Source organism: Triticum aestivum, chromosome 6D (genome assembly GCF_018294505.1).
Source record: "Triticum aestivum cultivar Chinese Spring chromosome 6D, IWGSC CS RefSeq v2.1, whole genome shotgun sequence".
NCBI lineage: Eukaryota > Viridiplantae > Streptophyta > Magnoliopsida > Poales > Poaceae > Triticum > Triticum aestivum.
In genome coordinates, this window is record NC_057811.1 from 475,443,091 (window position 1) to 475,449,375 (window position 6,285).

The window sequence follows — 6,285 nt, forward strand, 5'->3', positions numbered from 1 at the left end:
TCACTTGACATGTCCTCGTGGTTTGAGTGGTCATTGTGGATTTGGTGGTATCATTTGTCGTTAGTAGAGGTGTTGTTGTTTGGGGTTAGTTTGCGATGCAAAGACATAAGGTTTTACTACTATTGTGCGTTGGGAGTGTTTGTCAGGTCACTTATGCGGGTATTCCACATGTAATCAGTTTGTACCGTTTTTGCTCGATATTTTGTTAATTAACCGGGTAATTATATTTTTGATTAATTCATCGATGATGCAAATCTTTTGCCTCTGTTTCAAGGGAAAAAAAATTATTACTCCCCTCAGCCTCGGTTAAGAAATTGATCGATGAGTGCAAATCTTTTGCCTTTGTTTCAAGGGGAAAAATTATTATTACTCCCCTCGGCCTCGGTTAAAAACCTGTCAGGTTTGATCTTTCTCTTAAAAGGTTTGACCTTTCTCAACACACGAGCAGAGCAGAGCATAGCAGCGCGGAGTATCCGATTACTGCATCCCCTTGTATAATCCCTCCGTTGACTAGATGTACAAGGGTTAGTGGAGCATTACGTGGGTGTGGCAGTCTTAGGTCCACGTTCGCTCACAGAACCAATAATAACAAATTAAAAATGGTTTGACAGTCCGCGGAAAGAGAGGGGAGAAACAGAGCATGAGAGAACAAGCAACATGGCCGTCGCTGTTAGCCATCGACTGTGAACAGCACAAATCACGCGAGCGAATGACCAACTAATAGACAGACAGAGCAGATGCGTATACGTCCCTAACCTGACCTAACCCAACCGGTGTCGAAAGTCGTTGGTTGCTCGGCAGTCCGGTGCCGTGTCGACAGGGACACGTCCATCGATCGTCCATGCACGCTAGTGAATGTACTACCTGACGAATTCTGAACCTGAAGCCGTACGTACGCGGTGGCAACGGCAGACAGCCACCGGACGCGCTTGATTACGCGCGGCACGGCGGCAGGTGAGCCGTGGGTGAGAACAAATCCTATTAGCTAGGTTGGTGGGTCGCTGGACCGCTTGAGCCTCGAGCTGCATGTGTGCATGATGCTAACGACTAGCATGTCGCTAGCCAACGGCTGCATGCAGCAGAGGTGAGTGCGATCGAGCTCGTGCCCGCGCATTGGCGCCGGATCGGGTCGGGTGGTCATCACAAAACTAGCAAGTAGCTAGGTACTACACTACTACTCCAGAGTAGTGGTAGATCGTAGGGAGGCAAGTGGGCTAGGGGATCTGGGTGCTCGATGAGATCCATCGATCTCGCGGCTGCAGCGCGCAAGCTGGGGGAAGCACGGTGCAATTAGCAAGGCCACATGTCGTTAGCACTGTTCGCCTAGTATTATTATTATGCGTGTAACTGTGCTTCTGCGCGTCCCCCAGATCACGTGCGGCGTGGCTAATCGTGCGTCTCTCCTCAGGTCTGGAGCCTCGGCTCTTCTCGAGGGAGTAGAAGAAGTGAAGAGCTGCATGCTGACACGCACTCAAGAATCAACAGGGACAGGCAGGTATGGAAGGGTTGCTGCTCGGCCGATGCCGATGCAGCAACTAGAAGCAGATCTTTCTTACACGCAGATACTGCTACCACAAGCGGGTGGATCTTGGCCTGACGCTGATTCGGGCAAACGGGCAGGGGGGCAAAGCGGCAGCAGCGGCAGGATGCTACTACTGCTAGTCGCGCGCCCATAAAGAACATCGGTGACAGATAGGGCATGCCCACTGGTCCCTTCCCTTCCCTGGAGCTCCATGTCTAGCCTCACGTGACAATGCTCCGTGAATATAGCAGTGGTAGTACTACTGCTAGTCTGCTGTTTTAGCCTGGGTTATGGGGATGGGGTTAGCATAGTGAGCAGTGATGCAAGGCTCGACGTGCTGGCCTGCCTGGCTGGTCGTGCATGCACTCATGCGTGCATGTGCACGCCGTGATAAACAAAAACAAGCGTGAATGAGTAGGTCGTTGTGCATGTGTCTGTCTACCTGGTTAATGATGATGATATAGTAGTAATCTCTCTGTTTTTCCTTCTCTCCCCTGTCGCTGTGAAGGTTGGTGCATGCTGTGATGATGGTAATTACCTGGTTAATGATGATTCCGATCTCCCTGTTTTCCTTCTCCCATCTGTCTCTGCTGTAATGATGATAATAGCTTCTGATGTCGTATCATGGCCTAAGTGTTAAGACTAGCCACACTGGAAAGTAACTTCGAGTAGTAACATGTTTTCTTCATAGTGGGGAGTAATATATATGTGGTATCATGCAACACTTCATTTATTAGGTTGTAGAATCATCTTGTCTTGGTATGTGTGATATGATACTAGTGTATGATACTACCTCTCTAATGCATATTATCATATATTAGTATCATGTTGTATTTTATTTATTGCCATGCATGACACATATTAGCATAACATTTATTATGATACGGTATCATGATATGATACTCAACGCTCTTTTCTTCATTTAATTCTATGACACCTCATCAAAATTATCTAGTTGGCATGCATGATACTAGCTATGATACTACCATTACGACCAGCCGTAACTAGCTATGTTACCACATGACTCTCTTTTTTCATTAATTACTTGCCACATCATCTACTTTGCCTAGATATGTGTGATGTTACCACTGATGTTACTCTCACTGTGGGTAGTCTAAATACTTGTACGATGGTAATCGCTCATTGGATGCTTAGTTCTTTCTCAGACGATCCAATTTTCTTCTTCTAAAAAGGATACCCTTCGCCTCTACATCAAGTGATGCATACACTCGTTTATTGATTATTTTAAATTTCATCATCATAAAGTTTAATAAAAGAAACTGTCGCACATGGCTACTTCAAAGGCAAATTAAAGAAAACATATGAAACGAACCCCATGCATCACAAATCCTACTAGTAGGCCGTCAACCAAATCGGTTGAATGAATTCAGAGAGACAATGTCTCATGGTTGCATACAAAGACCATTGGCGCATGATCCTCCTCTTTGCATATGACTGATGGCCTTGAAGATAACCTGTAGAAATTTTTGGAACTTTTACAATCATTACGAGTGTTTCAAATGACCCAAAGTAAAGCGCTAATTTTCGCATGGTTCTGAGACTTTAAATTGGGATGCACCGCCACTAACCAGTTTCCAAACGTATTCGTACTACTTATGGGTGGAGGTAGATTAAAAACTATATAAACTGATCGCCATAATAGCTTGGCAAGTGGGCGGTGAAGGAAACGATACTGAATCAACCCCCCCCCCCCCATCGCCACAAAAGCAACACTTAGTGCTTCCTTGCCAAAAACAATTCAAATTATCTTTTGTCAAGATGACTTTGCGATCTAAATATCACATGAAAATTTTATTGATAAACTAAACTGGAAGACATGCAAACAAACAATGTATGTGATAAAACCACAAACTTATCGAAGCCCTTCAAATGTATTGTCTCCATCTTCATCTTTTGCACCTTGATGTTTGCCGAAAACTTTGACAAAAAACACAAGGAAGACCATAAACGTAGTCCGGATGGGCGCATTCGACATATAGCCTCCATCAAACTGAGACCCGAGCCGGGATGAGGTGGTTTGGCTAATACATGTTGCTTTATGTGGTTTGGTTTGTAGGCAACACCTTTAAACGAATGAACCTGTGACATGTCATTCGACTCAACTCAGTACATCAGACTAAAAGTGGGGAGCGGCTGAATTTTTTATAATTCAGCCGAATGGGGTATTTTGAAAGAATTTATGTTAATTGAGATAAAGGGCCCGTTCAGATCTTCTATGACTCTGTGCTCCCCGAACTTCGCATGCGGACCAAGTCCCGTGAAACGGATACCTCCCCCAACACAAAATGGTGAAGCAGGAGAAACCTAGCCCCCTGGAGGGGTAAAGTATGGAGTTGCTAGAATTACCAGGGGAATGCCACCACCTAGTCATTTTGATACCACTTCGCTTTCTCTTCCCCGACGCAAGGCCAACTTCTCCCTCCCTTCCTTCAATCACTATAGGAGCTCCACCTAGTAAAATGTGGTGTTAGCCCTGCTCAGGATGTCCATAGGTCTCCCACCGCAAAATCTTTCCTTCCCTGCTGCAATCACATCGACGCCTCACACACCAGGACGCCCGACCCCGACAAGCCTTACATTTTACTCATTAGCTTTGCAGTCTCCACCTGGACTCCCGACCCGTATGAGCCTCAACTCTTCCTCCTTATGCTCGTCGTTGGGACCTGGATGACCTACTCTGACTAGCCTCCCGGCTGCATCATACTAGACCAGTCCCTTCCCATAGCTCAAGGTGAGCAACCCCTCTCGACCTTCCCCCTTCCAATTTGTGTGATGTGTACACTATGAGTGGCGTTGGAATGAGCTGACCCAACCTCCCAAACGGACGCTACTCCTAACTTGGAGTCGAAAGTGGGGCATGAAGCTAGCCCCAGGATTTCCTCGGGAGATTCCAAATGGTGCCGAAAACTATCATAAGTTGCAATTTAGGTGGTAAATCATGGAATTCACTTCAAATTTGAAGATTGTCGAACAAATATTTTTAAAGGATATAATACAGAGAAGCCATTTCATAGTTGCTTAAAGTAGACAAAATGATATGTTTTCTACCGTCCTATCAAATGAATTGATAAGTAATGTCGGTGGTTGATCTCTAGATTTTAACTAGCGTCCCCCTGAGGCTCAGTTTGGCCGAGACATCATGGTTGACAGACGTCATCCGGTTGGTCCTTCTTGTTGTTTTCGGCCCTGTGTTTTAATACGTCCATTTTGCATCATGCCTTTATGTTGATATTTATTGCATTATGGGCTATTATTACACATTATCACAACACTTATGCCTTTTCTTTCTTATTTCATAAGGTTTACATGAAGAGGGAGAATGCCGGCAGCTGGAATTCTCGACTGGAAAAGGAGCAAATATTATAGACATATTCTGCACAACTCCAAAAGTCCTCAAACTTCATGGAGAATATTTTTGGAATATATAAAAAATACTGGGTGAAGAAAATACCAGAGGGGGGCCACGAGCCAGCCACAAGGGTGGAGGCCATGCCCTACCCCCTGGGCGCGCCCCCCGTCCTTGTGGGCCCCCTGTGAGGCCTCCGACGCCCATCTTCTGCTCTATGGTGTGTTTTGACCTGGAAAAAATAAGAAGGAAGCTTTCGGGACGAAGCGCCGCCGTCTCGAGGCGGAACTTGGGTAGAACCAATCTAGGGTTCCGGTGGAGCTGTTCTGCCGGAGAAACATCCCTCCGGGAGGGGGAAATCATCGCCGTCGTCATCACCAACGATCCTCTCATCGAGAGGGGGTCAATCTCCACCAACATCTTCACCAGCACCATCTCCTCTCAAACCCTAGTCCATCTCTTGTATCCGATCTCTGTCTCAAAACCTCAGATTGGTACCTGTGGGTTGCTAGTAGTGTTGATTACTCCTTGTAGTTGATGCTAGTTGGTTTATTCGGTGGAAGATTATATTTTCAGATCCTTAATGATAATTAATACTCCTCTGATCTTGATTATGAATATGCTTTGTGAGTAGTTATGTTTGTTCCTGAGGACATGGGAGAAGTCTTGTTATAAGTAATCATGTGAATTTGGTATTCGTTCGATATTTTGATGAGATGTATGTTGTCTCTCCTCTAGTGATGTTATGTGAACGTCGACTACATGACACTTCACCATTATTTGGGCCTAGGGGAAGGCATTGGGAAGTAATAAGTAGATGATGGGTTGCTAGAGTGACAGAAGCTTAAACCCTAGTTTATGCGTTGCTTCGTAAGGGGCTGATTTGGATCCATATGTTTCATGCTATGGTTAGGTTTACCTTAATTCTTCTTTCGTAGTTGCGGATGCTTGCGAGAGGGGTTAATCATAAGTGGGAGGCTTGTCCAAGGAAGGGTAGCACCCAAGCACCGGTCCACCCACATATCAAATTATCAAAGTAACGAACGCGAATCATATGAGGATGATGAAAACTAACTGGACAACAATTCCCATGTGTCCTCGGGAGCGCTTTGCTTTATATAAGAGTTCGTCCAGGCTTGTCCTTTGCCACAAAAAGGATTGGGTCACCTTGCTGCACCTTGTTTACTTTTGTTACTTGTTACCCGTTACGAATTATCTTATCACACAACTATCTGTTACCGATAATTTCAGTGCTTGCAAAGAATACCTTGCTGAAAACTGCTTGTCATTTCCTTCTGATCCTCATTGGGTTCGACACTCTTACTTATCGAAAGGACTACGATAGATCCCCTACACTTGTGGGTCATCAAGACTCTTTTCTGGCGCCGTTGCCGGG